Source organism: Eschrichtius robustus, chromosome 12 (genome assembly GCF_028021215.1).
Source record: "Eschrichtius robustus isolate mEscRob2 chromosome 12, mEscRob2.pri, whole genome shotgun sequence".
NCBI lineage: Eukaryota > Metazoa > Chordata > Mammalia > Artiodactyla > Eschrichtiidae > Eschrichtius > Eschrichtius robustus.
The window spans coordinates 87,435,008-87,451,375 of NC_090835.1; the positions used below are offsets into that span (position 1 = coordinate 87,435,008).

A 16,368-nucleotide genomic window follows, 5' to 3' on the forward strand; every position below is an offset into this window, starting at 1 on the left:
CCTTCGGAGAGACTCAGGACTCTAATACCACGAGGGGGCGCCCGTGCCCAACCAGTTACTAACCTTTGGTCAGCTACGTTCCTAGCAGGCCGCCCCTCCCCTAGTCTTGGGATGCCGGGTAGGGTGGCGGAGACTTGTCACAGGATCCCTTGCTTAGTGGGCCCACCTCTGATCCGCCTGGTCGGGGCTCGGGACTTCTTTGCGGCACGGGCCCTTTATGAACTATGGACCTGAAGTTTGATCGCGTATTAGTAATTATTACGGAGAATAATAATTAAAAAAATTAGATTCGTTGCACACTGAGATTAGTCTTAAATAGATGCTAAAGAGATGAACAGCAAGGATATATATAGCTGAGATACACCTTTTTAAGCGTGAGGGTGAAAAAGACCACACAAAACGTGAACTCCTTCGAGCCGGATTCGAACCAGCGACCTAAGGATGCCTGCTTGTGGGTTCAATTTCACTACAGTCCTCCGCTCTACCAACTGAGCTATCGAAGGAACCACAACGATGGTTCCTCCCGCAGAGCATGCCATCTCTGCACGAGGTTGGAGAGCCGTTGGCGCTTAGTGTTTTATTCACCAGTGCTGTTGATTAGGTCTGCCCTAGTGGCCTCCACATTTTTTTGTAACCCAGCACTCCTTCACAGGACCACTGCCCTGGACCAAGGAGAAAACGGTAGCACCCACTGGTTTGCAAAAAGAAAATAAAATAATGAGGTATGAGGAACTGACAAAAATTTAGCAATGAGTGTCTTTTACTGTGATGAATGAATTTAAATAACCAATCTTAGATAGAATTTGAAGTACTTTAATCTGCAATTTTAACAGATAATTAACAGAAGGAGGAGGAGGAAGAAAACAAGCACAGGGTTAAACTCTTCAAAACCATACTAAGACGTTCTTAATTGACATTTAGTCCCTGTAGATAAACCAGCCGAACACACTAATTCTAAACTCAGAAAAAACCTGTCGATGGGAAGCTAAAATATTTTTTAAATTATCTTAACAAGGTAGAAAGTAATGTCATTCAAACACTAATTTTACAAAGTGTGAGTCTAGTCTAATTTTCTGTGACAGTCTGAAGCTCAGAATGGCTATTACTCTCATGTAAGTGAAATCCACTTGAGGTGGCAACCGACATCAGGAATCTTTGTTCTTCACGTTCCACCAAAAATCATTACATTGTCATACAGTGGAGCCATACACATAGGACAAACGATCCCCCTTGTGCAAGTAGAACATTGAGACCAGTGTTCACTCCTCTACGGCACAAGATTTTTTTTTTTTCTGAATTGAAATTAAAAGCAAGTTGCTAATCACTTAATTTAGCCATTTAGCTCCTCAAGTCTTCATGAAACATCTGTTTTGAGGGGGCTAGTCTGAATAAACTAAATATAAAATTTTATCTCCTCCCCAACCCCAATTGACTGAATAAGTTGTCCTATTTTATAAATGTATTTAGTACTATCCATTTTGTAAAAATACGCTTTTACAAAAAGGATCCATTCCTTCCTTCCTTTTCTCCCACTCCACATTATAGAAGATTCAGACAGAGAGAAAGCTAGACAGGCCTTAAGGAGCCTTGAGAAAAGAACAAGCAGCAGATTTGAGGGATTCTGAGGTGTGTGTGTGTATGTGAATAACTTGAATTCTCGTAGGTCAAGAATCACGTCTGGTTCTTCCATATATATCTAGCCTTCTTTTCCATATATTTACACAATAAAATATAACAGTGTGAAAATATAAGAAGCAGGAAAGTTTTGGTGTTCATTTCTTTTTCCCCTTCCTCAGTACTCTTAGATGCAGGTGGGAGATGAATTTCGAATCCTACCACAATAGGGAAGAACAAATATGACTCCATACTGGATATGTTTCTTTTTCTTTAACTTTTGCATTCTATTAGTTTTGCTATAAATTAATCACTAGAGGGACGTTGCCTAAGGCTTAAAGTATACATAATGGCCCGTCTCCTGGAACCCTGCCTCCCACGCCTGAGGGGTTAAGCTAAAACTACCTTTGCTTAGCTCCCAGGGAAACATCCTGACCCAGCCTCCCTGTGAATGGCTGCAGGAAAGAAGAAATTAACATATCCCCTCCTGAGTCTGGCCAGAATCAGGAAATATTTGCAACAACTTATCGCCTTTTTTACTTTATCTCCTCACCTCCCCCTCTTTTTTCCATAAAAGAAACTAGCATCCAAACCCCGGCAAGATGGTTCTTGAGGACTTTTGTCTTCCATCTTCTCGGTCCGCCGGCCTTGCCCCAATACTGTAACAGGGAAGAGCAAAATCTGACTGCCATGTTGGATCTGTTTCTTTTACTTTGACCTTTGCTTTCCATTGCTTTTATTTGGTCTATAGCTATAGGCATACATAATGGCCCGCCTCGGGGAACGCTGCCCCTCTGCCTGAATGTTAAATTAAAGTGCCTTTGTTCACCCCACAGGGAAACACCCTGACCCTGCCCACCTGTGAATGGCTGCAGAAAAGCCGAAATTAACGCATCCCCTCCCCGAGGATGGCCAAAACCGGGAGATATTTTGCAAGACTTAAGGCCTTTTTACTTTACTTCCTCATCCCCTCCCCCTCTCTGTTCTATAAAAGAAACCAGCGTCCAGCCCCTGATGAGATGGTACTCCGGGACGGTAGATCATCATCTTATCTGACGCCTGGCTTTCCGAATAAAGTCACTATTCCGAGCCCCCAAAACTTGTCTCTCAATTTATTGACCTGTCATGCGGCAAGCAGTGGGAACTTGAACTCGGTAACATATACACAACAGTGACCTTTAATATTCACAGACATGCATTGAGCACTGACTATTCCAGGCACCATGCTAAGTGCTGGGAACACACAGAGGCAAATAAGATAAACTCTGTCCCCAAAAGGTGTCAAATTGAAAAGCTCAAAGAGTAAGTTTGAGTCATGGAGGTAAAGATTTTCAGCTTTGAAGGCTCTGACTCAAAACGCTTGGTATTTAAGCTAATGGGACCTCTCTTGTTGGTAGTTTAGACCATACTATATATTAAAAGTGTATTCTGCTAATGTAAACATTTATCTTTTAGAAAAAGTCCTAGTACTCTGAACTCTGGAATCCAGCTGAATATGAAAATATGTTCTGGCATACATATATTTTCCTCTTTATTCCATGTTCAAAAAATAATACTGGCTTGTTTCTGGAATGCCTGAGCTATTGTCACCTTGGGCTGCTGGTGCAGATAATACTCTTGAGTAGAATACTTCCTTTTTCCTTTACCTATGACCCCAGCTTTCCAAGTCTGCTCTGGAACAGGGTTAAACCCTTGACTTCTGTGTCTTGTTTACTCTTCTCAACTACCAAGACTTCCTGAAGCACACCTGACTATACAACTTGCTGTTGGTAACCTTCTCTGAACAGACTTGTGTATTCACAAAATTGTGGTTGTGTCTGTCTTTGCTTTTCTTCCAGAGACTGTCCTCCCAAGTTCAGACCTAACTGTAGGCTAACATGTTCTTGTAGGCAGCCTCCAAATTACTGACCTCTGGCTTTTCTTTCATATCTGGCTCAGTCCAGTATCAGTCAAGCTCTAGTTATGAATAGAGAGTCTGTGGACTCCGCTTTCAGATTATCTGTCCCAAGGGAAAGCCACTAAGTTTTTTTTTTTTAGTTAATTTGATAAGATTTATTAAACAATGTTATCTATATAAAAGATTGTTAAGTATCCTAAAGGCAATGCAACTAAGTTATTCTTTCAACAAATATGTGAGAGCTTACTGTGTGTCAAATTCCTGAATTCCGAAATGTCGTAGTGTGTTTTGCTTTTTTTGTCCCCCCTACTGTAGACTGAATATTGTCCCCCCCAAACTTATATGTTGAAACCTTAACACCCACCCGACAGTGTGGCAGTATTTGGAGTAAGGAAGTAATTAAGGTTGGATTGGTGTTCTTTAAAGAAGAGACATCTGGAAGCTCACTCCCTCTTTCTTCCACTGAGGACGTGGCAAGAAGGCAGCCCTCTACAAGCCAAGAAGAGAGCTCTCACCAGAAATGGAATCAGCTAGTGCCTTAATCATGGATTCTTCAGCCTCTAGAACTGCAAGAAAATAAAATTTTTCAGTTAAGCCACCCAGTCTCTGGTATTTTGTTCTGGTAGCCCAAGCAGACTAAGACACCAGCCCCCAACCCTTGCCCTTTTAAACCACCTTTAATCAAGGACTCCTTTGCAGTTGAAGTGTTATGTCTAAGGAGTTAGGTTAGCTTGTGCTCAGGACCAAGCTCAGGATGGCCTTGGCCTTGGAGATGTTGGCACAGGTCTTGAGTTCAGAAATGCAATTTTTAAGTATGTCAACTCAATTTTAACAATATAGCCAAAGGGCCATACGAATGGGAAAAAGCAGTCTGTTCCAAGCAACTCAAAAAATGTTTATAAACCAGAAATCCATTAAGTTAATTGACAACAGGACATGTGGCTTATTAACACCAGCAATACTTGTTCCTCTATCTAGGACATCCCTTTATAGTTTTCATCATACCAGGAAACCAAAACATTAAGCTGAGGCTGCTGGGTGATCAAGAGTTCAGGCTTTACAGTAAGACTTAGGGCTTAATACCCACAACATGTAGTCTGTAAATCTTCAATGATTGTTCTCTCTAGTAAGTAGAATATTCATATGAGTCAGATACAGGGTCTCTGTTCCCTTGATTTTACTGGATAAACACTGGTAATTTCTTAACTCCGTTTCTGTCACCAACACCTGTTTTTTAAAACAGTCACTCCAAGCAGCTTCGTTTCCTAATGCCAGACAGTTAAAATACCACTGAGAATTTAATTTTCACTTGAGTCACTTACATTCACCCAGTAAGTAAATGACAGCCTTCTTGAAGGCACGGCCCATGTTATATGCATGTTTTCATTTTAAGTATCCAACAGGGAAAAGGCGCTTAATAAAAATATGTTCATCAATTAATTTGAAAGATGTCTTGAGACCTGGAAAACAGTTAAGGCTCAGTGTACTCTTCTAGGAAAGTTGTTTCTTGTCCATCCATTTTAAGTTGACCCATGATTCTCGGTTTCATCGTGTATATACTGACAATACTCCCAAATTGTAGGGAGTCTACCTAGTTTAAAACATGTGATTCCATGTGCCTAACCATAGGTGCTATTGATCTAAATAGGTAAAATACGGAACAGTTTTAAAACTGAATATAACATCACATGGAGCAAGGGCTATATTAACAATATTCAGGTTCCTGAGTAAAGAATAAAGGAAGGTTTAGATGGGGGAGGATGGAGAGTGGTAAATTGTCCTGTCTCCAGCACGCTCAGAAGTGGGCATTCTTTCAATACAATATTGATAGTTCTGGGGCTCTTGGTCTCAATGGGTGCAGACAGCATTATCAGATTTTCAAAGCGACATAAATATTGTTAACATCTAACTCGTTTTGCTCTGATTATACACTAGGCAACCTTTCGTATGAATTTTGCCTTCCCAAATTTGAGGGCAAATAAAAACACACTGCGCCACTTAGTTTTTTTTCTTAGTATAAACTTATAAAGCTGGTATTCTGACTTTAAAGTTATTCTTGACTATCCTTCACACTCCCATTCAAGAGAGAATGGCAGAAATGCAATTTGGACTATAAAAACCAGGCTTAAGTCTTTAGATTTTATTTTGTAGGCAGTTGCAACCTGTTGTGGGTTGGTTGGTTCTTTTACTTGCCGAAGGAAGGGAAGAAAGGTTGGAAACAGCATTATCTATAAGGAGGTCCATTGTGTTGTTTAGGTGTGGTTGATCAGGAGCTGAAAGGGTGTATGAGGTAGTGGTAATAGAAAATCTGTCTCCCGTTATTACATAATGACACTTGCTTGGGCCAGAAAGTAGTCACCATTCTCAAAACTCTCCATGGACATTGCTGCTTCTGAGCCTCTGCCCATCAAACTGTTTCCTTTGTTTGGATCGTCTCCACCTTCACACTACCTTTTCCAACATCCCTGCATCCTAAACCTTTTTCGGTGGGGATAGTGCTTCAGAATCACCCCAGGAGCCTAAATGCCCTACCAGAGACCATGTATCTCTAGTTATCCAAACAAAAGCTCTAAGCCAGAGAAGTGCGCTGCCGCCAGGGGGCGATGAGGCTTAACGCTGCAGGAGTCATAGAGCTGGCCGGAATAATTCAACAGAGCCAGTAAACCACAGCTGGTCACAGGGATTCCACAATTCAATACTTTCTAAAATTTCTCGTTTGACAACGGTGAGGCACTTTGTTTTGGAGATTAGAGGAAGGTGCTGAAATGTAGCTGACAGCAAAAGACTTAAGGGGTACTCGCCCAACGTGGGGCTCGAACCCACGACCCTGAGATTAAGAGTCTCATGCTCTACCGACTGAGCTAGCCGGGCACCCTGAAAAGTGTTTTCCCTCAGCGAATTAAGAGACCATAAAATTCTTCCTGGACCGACAGGGATGAATAGGATTCTAGGTTTTTTGACTGTTTCTGTTATATAAGATGACATGAAACGCAAAGAATGTAAGCATTATCTGAAATTATTGGCATGCATTCCATTCGCTTTCACTACATCTTCCCTCTTACCCTCATTCTCACCAACATGTCTTGATAGACCACAAAATGCTTCCGGAATCCGAGAGTCGGAATCTCTGAACGCGCTGAGGGTGAGCCCAACTCTGGCACTCCCAGAGCTCCAGGCCTGGTTGCCAATGTGGCTCCAAGCTCAGTCCCAAAGGTACCAGGTCCTCGAACCAAAACACCGCCCTGGGCCGTCTCCGTAACCCACTGAGACATTCCTCTCCTGTTTCTATCACCTGTCAACTCTGGCCCCTCTTACCACGCTGTGTAAATGTGGTCCTAAAGGAATTACCTGCGGTTTTCTCCCTCCTTTTCAGGCCGCTTGTTCTTGTTCATTTGTTGTCCTTCTCCACAATCAAGGCTTGCACACACAAAAAAGGGAGGCGGGAAGGGGTGTTGCCACTGCATTTTAATATAAAATACTTGACAACCACTGGAATATAGGATCCAGTGATTTTTGTGTATTTTGTTTACCACAGACTGCAAGAGCTCACTTATTATAGTAGATGCTAAACAAATATCTGTTTAAAGAGTGTACCAACAGTACGCTCCGGGAAGAGAGAAAAAGTGCCCCTTCTCAATAATGAAGCAGAGCCCCTATTCCTGAATGATGGAGGAATACGCAACGAGGAAAGCCGAAATAACTTGTATAAAGGTTTCCAGCACCCCAACTCTATAGGTCAATATTTGATTTTTTCATTTGAACCCATTTCTTTGATGTGATGAATGAATGATGGATGACATTGAATTGAGATATGACCATCGTCTTCCTATACTTTTTTTTTAATTTTAAAAATATAATGTTTATTACCTGGATTTTTAAAAATTAACTTTTATTGGAGTATAGTTGCTTTACAATGTTGTTTCCTATACATTTCATATGACCACAACCGTGGAGTCGAACTTCTAGAATAACCAGAAACCTTTGCTTTTGCAAGAGTCAATTTAGAGCTGATGGAAAACTGAGTAAGAGCCAAAACTGAAAAGTACTTGTCTCTCTTAATTAGAAGAGTTATCTAGTTACTTATTGGAATCAAGTGCATATACAGCCTACATATTTCTACATGAAAATATAGCAGTTTAATTTAACAGCAGATGTACCAATTTCTTTTGAGTGCGTTTAATAAAAATTCAATAGCGGGGGTAGGCCGCAAAACCTGGGCTCGTCCGGGATTTGAACCCGGGACCTCTCGCACCCTAAGCGAGAATCATACCCCTAGACCAACGAGCCAACTGTTAAAAAAATATTCTTCGAAATAGATTAAATATTTACTTCTCCGTTTTTCTTTCGTACTTGAACATGTAACATTTTTTTCCGCCTCTGTTTCTCTCTATTTCCGTCTCCCTGCGACCCTCCCTTCCTAGTTTTAAAACCAGATCGACTTGGCTCAGAAGTTCCCTGGATCTCCCCGCAACCGAATCCTTCGAAGACTGGTCTGTATAAAGCCTTATTTCTCAGAGATCGCTGATCCACCCTTTGTAAGAAACAACTGTGGCGTTTATTTAAAATGCAGAGACCTGTAGTCTTCCTCAAATCTACTGAGTCAAAGTCCCTGGGGGTGAGGCCCAATAAGCTGCATTTTTGACAAGCTCCCTAACTCCTCTTGGCTTGATCTCAGTATTTTCCACGGAAAATAGTGAAAATTCACTCAACGGGATATAAAGTTCTGAGGTCGTGAATGAATAAAGAAAATTCGTTGTACAAGGAACAAGGGGATACATAATTAGTGTTCAGAAAGTCGGTTTTGGTGGAAAATGAGACTGATTCAAGAGGCATAACATCGAGAAGTGGACGAAACAGAGGGTCTGCTGGTGTCGGTCAACGTGGACCAACTGGTTGGTGACAGACGGCAAAGTAGATTCTGGAAAAGGGCTTAGTCCTTTCTTACCTAAAAAAATCAAAGTAACAAGAAAACACTTTTCCCAATAAGGGAGTTCTCCCTTCATGTGAGGGATGATCTAACCGAATAGAAATCCTCAACTGAGCAATCGGAGATCATGAACACTGCCTTTTCACTCTTGCCCCGCATCTCAGTATGTTTTCAGACTATTTCGAGGGCAGTGTTTGGCCACTAAACAAACTGGTGACAGTGTTTCCTTCTAATGAACTTAATAACTCCTAAGGTGTCTTGCTGCTTTTCTGCTTCTCTTGGACAAAATTTTGAGCACTCTGTCTTGCTCAAAGACGTGTGCTCTGGACTCCCTAGGATGGTTTGGACTTGTGGCAAAATGTCTTTTGTGTAGATACCGCGGGTTGTCTCGTAGGACAGTCCTCGGACAGTTTGGTCTTCTGGCTGGAAAGTAATCAAAACTATTTCTGAGTTATGCTTAAAAAACGACAACTGGCCCGTACGGGGATCGAACCCGCGACCTTGGCGTTATTAGCACCACGCTCTAACCAACTGAGCTAACCGGCCACCTGCTTGGGCGTTTCTTTGGAAGCTTTTACAAGAAACTTTTCTCGTTTTGATGTTTTGATAATAGGAACACTATGGTGCATCTGAGCTGCTGGATTCGCCTACACCAAACAAGGCTTCGTCCTTTTTCCAACATTTGTCCTACTTTTCAGTACCATGACTCAGCAACAACACCCCCTCCTCCCCTTTGAGTGTTTTCAGACCAGTTACCTCAGCTAGCCGTTCATTAATGGATCCTGGGCAAGTTTCCAGGTTGCTCCTCTTCGGCCATCTGTCCATTGGGTGTGTTTTTCTATGTTTTCGGTTTCATTCATTACAGATATCCTAAAAAACCTCAAAGGTATCCTGCTTCCCTCTCTACGTATACAGTTCTATACGCCGTGGCTAAAAGAGTACCGAGAAAATTAGAGGAGTATACAAAGTAGGCATTAATGTTCTTAAAGTGCGATTTCTGATTATGTAGGTAAAAGGAACCTGGAGATGCCGGGGATCGAACCCGGGGCCTCATACATGCGAAGCATGCGCTCTACCACTGAGCTACATCCCCGTCTTGCATAGGCAGCCTTTGTAGCCCTTCCGAATTCTTTGAGTCTGAATTTCTTTTTCTCCCTTCTGCAACTCTCAGATTTTCTGAATGCTTAAATTAAATTCTCCTTTGCTTATTCAGCAAAATCTTGAAATGGTTAATGGGGCAACGTTCATGGGCATTCCGAGTGGAGAAAGCCTTCCAGTCATTGGACCCTTGTCAAGCGCTTAACTTAGAGACGGAACGAAATCTGACGAGAACAAAGAGAGTGGGACTCTCCTTTAAAAGCTTCTTTCCTTTTTTCTTTTTCCTTTTTTTCCCCTCTCCAAAGACAGCTGAGACCCAGCACGAAATCGAATCGCTCCCTCAGTCCCTAGACCCATATTTAGGTATCCAAAGCGCGGCCGAAAGGTGATTTAATTATCCCTTAAAAGCATCAGCATTGGATTGGCTTCCTTTTGAAAGTGTTTGGGCCCAGATGTAGAATATTTGACTTGTTTCTCTGGGAAGCCTAGGAACTAAAGGCCAACCTTCTGCAGCTTTTGACTGCACTGAATTCTATATGGTACTATAGAATATATCTCTATATGCTACATAGAGATATAGTGTTTATACATATAGCATATATCTAAACTAGAGAGAGAAAGAAAGATACAATTTGGGGAGACATTATAATTAATGTCATATGGTTTTATCGCGGCCTTAAAGACCTTCACTGTGGCTGAGTTTCTATGCCAAGCATTTTCTGAATAACCAGCTCTGAACCGGCATCACAGGCAAAATGCCCAAAATCGTTCTTCTGAATGTACGCATAAATTGACTATAGTTGATGTGGAACACCTTTTTCTCGTGTGAGCCCGGATAGCTCAGTCGGCAGAGCATCAGACTTTTAATCTGAGGGTCCAGGGTTCAAGTCCCTGTTCGGGCGTCGTCACTTTCGTTTTCTTTTTCTATTCCTATATATTCATCACAAAAAAATAGTGACAGAAAGGAAGGTAAACTCAAATCACAAGCTGATTTACCTAAAAAAAAAAAAAAAAAAAAGAGGGGACCCTGAGCATGGCATAGTCATCACAACCTAGGACCTGTTCAGAAAATAGAAGGGCCTTTTAGCCAGAAGCCACAGCACAAAACATTTCATCTAGAGCACGAGTAAAAGTTTCATTAACAATGGTCACAAATTATCAAAGGCCAAACTCTTTCTTGAAAAGCAACCAACGTGCAGAACTGCTCGCTCTTCTCTACATTGGTGTGCTCCTCTCAGAGCTCAGCTCTGGGGATGCCCAGGTAAACTGTATAGAGGAGGTGGTGCCATACTCAGAATTCATGGCCTAGGGGGCAGTGCTTTCCAAACATTTTTGGCCATGACCAGTTTGTAGTTTAGTTTACATCTGGACCCATACACACACGTGTAACAGGAACAAAGTTTGCCTGAATTACCACTTACCACATGCATTGCATTCTATTTCAGATTCCATGTTATTCTCAAAAATGCTGGGTGATACCCATGCTTAAATTCATTTTATACCTCCCTCATTGAGAAACACTGGGCTGTAGGGTGATCATAAAGATGAAACGTAACATATAGTACAAAACAATGGGTACTGTGCTTGTTGCCGAGTCCAAGCTCAGACCACTAGCAGAATCACAGGCCAATAAATTGAGAAACGAGTTGTTGGGGCAAGGAATAGCGACATTATTCAGAAAGCCAGCAGACGGAGAAGATGGTGGACTAGTGGCCCAAAGAACCATCTTCCCTGAGTTAGAATTCAGGCTTCTTTTACACTAAAAGGGGAGGGGGCAAAGTCCTGGTTCTAGGATGTGTTAATTTCTTCCTTCCTGCTGCCATTCACAGGTGGGCCTGGTCAGGAGGTTTCCTGTGAGCTCAACAAAGGTATTTTAGCTTAATGCTCATTACATGGGAGGAAGGGTTCCCAGAGATGAGCCATAATATATAAGCTAAGCTTATAGGCAACATCCCTTTAGTGACTAACTTGTAGCAAAAGCAATAGAATACAAAGGTTAAAGTAAATTATTCTTCCCCATTACATGCTGAGTAACCTGCCTATACTGCCTTTTCCTCTAAATCCAAGTTCACTCTTCTAGAGGACCCAAAGCCTCAAGTCACCTGAGCACAGGGGCACCAACACCATCTCTGCCCTGCTAGGAACTACTAAAGCAGCATAACTTGGCAGCCCTTGATTGAGACCTCGTTTGGTAACTCCCCAAAGCAGAAATTTCATCCTAATGGATCCAGCAGATAACAGACAAATAAGATTTTACTTTGCTATTAAAAATTATCAAACAAGTTATAAAACCTCTAGAAAAGAATAACAGAACACTCCTGTCATTTGCCTTGTTGGCATGGTAGGCAGCATATGAGCCTCATAATGTGAGAGCCTCGAGGCCAATCCTCAGAGAGTGTAGCATTTTGCAGCAAGAAAATACTGCAGAAGAAGTAACCCAATGTGATCATCATTATTATTGCTGTTAGAGTCACACAAGAAATCTTTTCTTTAAGCGCTTGTCACCTTGTAACTTTGATAAGGCCACACACCTGTAGACGAAAGCTTTTTCTGTCTGTAAGGAAGCCCATTTGGGCTGTGACCCCACAAGTTTTTTTTTCGTTTTGTTTTTTACAATGCTCCGAGCTTTTTGAAAAGAAAAGAAACTTCCTCTAACTTTAATTAAACATTCCTCTTTCTCACAACATTTTAAAAATGTTTCTCACAACATTTTTAAAATAAGCGGTGAGGGGGGGTGATCACAAAATTGAATATTTCCAGATGATTCCCACCTGGTCTCAGAGAGTGTCCCAAGCAGTAAAATCATGAATGTTGAGCTGCTACACTTCTTGAGAAGATGAAGGACTTACCGATATGTCAGTATGTATGGTTAGCTGAGAGTCGAAAGATTCTATTCGCAGCCTTTGGGGGAAGTTTGAGGTAGAAAGGGAAGACAATCACTTGAGCTTTTACATTTTGCAGCTTGGATCTTAGTGGGCTGAAACACCAGCCTTCCTGAGCTGATTGTTATCTGTGTGCAACCTGGATGCGATTGGTTGACTGACAGACTTGCCAAGAATGGTACTCCAATTCCAGGAGTCAAGCAGCTTATATAATAGGTAGTTACAAAATGGCACTGGATTAAATTAACAGATAAATTATATCTCCATCCTACACTATTCTCTCAATCTCTAAACCTGTCCCCATTAGCCTGGATATCTTCAAACACTTAAAATCAATGAGTTCTGGGTAGGGGATTAAGAGGTGCAAACTACTACGTATAAAATAAATAAGCTACAAGGATATATTGTACAGCACAGGGAATATAGCCAATGTTTTATAATAACTATAAATGGAGTATCATCTTTAAAAATTATGAATCACTATGTTGTACACCTGAAACTTAAATACTATTGTAAATCAACTATACCTCAATTTAAAAACAAATTAAAAAAAAAACTCAACTAATTCTAATAATTTGCTTTACCAGTCAAAACCTGCATCCTCCATTCAAGAAGCCTAGGTACCTTGAGGTAGTGCCTAGAGGGAAAAGCTACTAGAAGATTCCATGGGTCATTTACCCTTTTATTAGGCAGGTGACTTTAGATAAACCTTCAGATTCCCAAGCTACACTGTCAACCACACTTCTTTTCTACTGTTTATTAAAATATATACATATTTAAAAAAACCAGAAAAAGCATACAAATAACTAATGTAGATGTCAACAGTTCTGTGGAGGTTCTTTGGAGCTTCTGGCCTGTTAAGGTAAACTGGCCTCACTCTATTTCACTTTTGAAATCTCAGGTACCCTCCACCCAACTCATCTAGTCTTGGAAGACTTTGTTTAAAAAACAAAACTCAGCTAGTGAAAACAACTCATTGTTACGAGATAATTCGTCATGGATCTCTCACATTTCTGCATGTATTGCTAGTGAGGCACTGACTGTCCTTTGTTCTGGATTATCTTTTCAAGGATGCTTATATAGCAAACACCGTTGGAAGACAGAGATAATGTTTCTCTCCAGAGCAACAGGCAGGCATGCTTACTGCTCATTATTAAAGAATTGGGATCCCCAGGTTCAGGGTTTCTGTCCTGTAACACAATCCACTGAATGTACAGATGTCATGTGTTGCCCTCTGGAAACTGGAGGCGGGGAATCAGAGAAAGTATGCTGATAATCTGGTTATTGCTATTCCTGGAATAATAAACTGTGCATTGTCTCTGACCCAGGAGTCTCGTGAGTTGAACCAGCATCCATGAAACTGTGTGTGGCAGGCTAACTTAACAAGCTGAGCTCGCAAGTTGGGTAAATTTCAGAACTTTCACATTTCTTTACACTCATCAGTCTCTCCCCTCTCCTCTTCTCTCTCGTATATTCCTTCTCTCAGCTAGTTTTACAACTGTCTACATAAATGCCAAAGCTAGGAATTAGGGTCCCTTCTCAGACTCCTTTCCCTCCCTTACCCCACTCTTTCATATCCAATCCCTAACTAAGTCTACCTTTTAAATACTTAAGAGGGAGGATGCAGGGAATTTTGTGAAACATTTTCCATTTCTGCTCCCAACCTACCACCCAAATTCAAGTTCTTGCCATCTCGTGTGAGGAGCATTGCAATTGTCTTATAACTATCTTTTTTAGCAAGGGAGGCATGTGTTCTGCCTCATCCTCCTGAAAGTCCTTTTCTTAGGCCTGGATAAAGCAGTATACTTTACAGGCGGGAAACCTCCACTTCCAATATCCTCCTTCTAATTCAACCATACAAAGGCCAACGACACAGAGGTTTTTGTAAAATGCAAATCTGATCTGGCTTTTCCCCAGGGCTAAAACTTTCAAGATCAGCAGGATAAAACTGAAATCCTTTGCAAGAGAAAGACCTTTCTGAACTGCTTTGCCTCTGATGTATTTCTCCCCACAACCTACTTCTTTGCTCTTATGCTTCATCTTACCTCAACTTAACCTGTGGCTGCAGGGTTGTGGAAGGATATGGGCACTTACTAGGTCTTCTCATCAAAGGTCATGCCTAGAGCTAAATCCTTTGGGCAAAGCAGCCTTTGAGTCTTTCCTTGCAAGGATGGATGGTCTAGAAACGATGGAGTCAAACTTTGGAGCTTTTCACTTTTGCTTTTTTCTACTCTTCCTTCAGATGGGAGAGCCTTTTCTCTGTCTCTGGGAGCTGAGTACCATCGCTCTCTGGTGAAGACAAGGCCCTTGGGCCTGCCTTGTAGTCTTGGCACATAATCGAAGCTCTAAAAATATTTGCTGGATAAATCAAGGAATTAATCCTTAAAAACATGTCGTCCTCTCTTTCTCTTCGAGTTGCCAACCCCCCACTCACTACAACCACCAAATTCACATTTTTCTTTCCTTTATACCTCAGCTGCAGTGTGCAGACAGCACTCTTTCAGAACTCACATCTAAATGACCGAATTTATATATATATATGTATATATATATATATATATAAAATAAAATATATGTTATATATATGTAACCCATATATAACATATATTTAGTTTTATATGTTATATGTTATTAACTAAAATTAATATAGTTAATAATGCTGCATTACATCTTTGAAAGTTGCTAAGAAAGTAAATCTTAAAAGTTGTCATAAGAAAAAAATTTTTTGTAACTATGTAAGGTGATGGATGTTAACTAGATTTATTGTAGTGATCATTTCACAATGTATACAAACATCGAATCATTATGTTGTACATCTGAAACTAATACAATATTATATGTCAGTTATACCTCAATAAAAAATAATTTTTAAAAAAATGACTGAATTAATGGGTTGAACTCTTGATTTATCTTCGTGCTCCTTCAAGAGTTCATTTGATTAACTTCATCATGGTCACCTAAAAGAAATTTGAACAGATGCGAGAAAAGTACTAATAAAATTACTAATATCTACATGTTAAGAGGGGACTTTGTGCCAGGCACTGTGTTAAGCACTTTTGCAGGTTTTCTTAACTTGGGGACTGGTGAACTTGGATAGGAAAAAGAAATTACATTTTTAATATCTCTAACCTCTAACTGAAATTTAGCATGTCCTTCACGGATGAATGTTGGCAACAAATTACAGTCAGAAGATAAGTACCTGCGGCTTTGTCACTAAGAAAAGTTACATTTTCATACCCCATATTTTGAGATATGAAGTATGTTACAAATATCTCATCCTTAACTGTTTCGAAGTTACAGTAGTTATAAGACAGGTCTTGATGTTTAATATTTAATATATTAATGAAGAAGCACACGTGTTACTATGCCGCAAATTATTTTAATTGTTTGATAACTGTTTCTGTAGTACAACTCGTTTTCTTTATCCTATTTTAATGCTTTTTAAAATATACTTTGAGAAGGGCTCCATTGGCTTCGTCACGAAGCCAGAGGGCTCCCAGGCACCTAAAAGGTTAAGAAGCCCCGCGCCCGCAGCGACCTCCGGGTGCTGGCAACGCCCTTGGCCCAGACTTCACTGAAGCGGACTCGGGGTTGGAGACCGGGACCGGAAGCCCGAGCAAGGTCTGCGAAGGGTCTGAGGAGCAACCCAGGGAAAGAACTTCATGGTCCCAGCCTTCAGCCGGGCCGGCGCGAGGCGACTCCGAGCAGCGCGGACTTCGGGGCGGCCTAGAAGGGCTCGGAAGTGTGTCCCGGCGCCGTGCGGCCGCAGGGGCGGGGCGTCGGGGTGCGCGTCTGGCCGCGTCTGCGGACAGTTCAAGTACGGCGTTTGTAGGTCATTTGCATGACCCCGGGTGGAAGCCATTGCAGGGTCTGCAAGGGAATGACGTACATTTCCCAAGGAGCACAGTGACCACTGTTGAGACTAGAACGAGGAGGGGACAGGGCAGATA

The 16,368-nt window shown here is 41.4% G+C and overlaps 6 non-coding genes across 6 annotated transcripts; 1 reads left to right on the forward strand and 5 right to left on the reverse strand.

Moving 5' to 3' along the window:
- Positions 1-407: 407 nt before the first annotated feature.
- Positions 408-503, reverse strand: TRNAY-GUA (transfer RNA tyrosine (anticodon GUA)). The gene is made up of 2 exons: positions 467-503; positions 408-443 (listed from the first exon to the last, which is right to left on the reverse strand). It is a non-coding gene; the product is annotated as a tRNA-Tyr (tRNA).
- A 5,806-nt stretch (positions 504-6,309) lies between these two features.
- TRNAK-CUU (transfer RNA lysine (anticodon CUU)) lies at positions 6,310-6,382 on the reverse strand. Its single transcript has one exon. It is a non-coding gene; the product is annotated as a tRNA-Lys (tRNA).
- Positions 6,383-7,726: 1,344 nt separating this feature from the next.
- TRNAP-AGG (transfer RNA proline (anticodon AGG)) lies at positions 7,727-7,798 on the reverse strand. Its single transcript has one exon. It is a non-coding gene; the product is annotated as a tRNA-Pro (tRNA).
- A 1,112-nt stretch (positions 7,799-8,910) lies between these two features.
- Positions 8,911-8,984, reverse strand: TRNAI-AAU (transfer RNA isoleucine (anticodon AAU)). Its single transcript has one exon. It is a non-coding gene; the product is annotated as a tRNA-Ile (tRNA).
- A 475-nt stretch (positions 8,985-9,459) lies between these two features.
- Positions 9,460-9,531, reverse strand: TRNAA-CGC (transfer RNA alanine (anticodon CGC)). Its single transcript has one exon. It is a non-coding gene; the product is annotated as a tRNA-Ala (tRNA).
- An 834-nt stretch (positions 9,532-10,365) lies between these two features.
- TRNAK-UUU (transfer RNA lysine (anticodon UUU)) lies at positions 10,366-10,438 on the forward strand. Its single transcript has one exon. It is a non-coding gene; the product is annotated as a tRNA-Lys (tRNA).
- Positions 10,439-16,368: the final 5,930 nt, after the last annotated feature.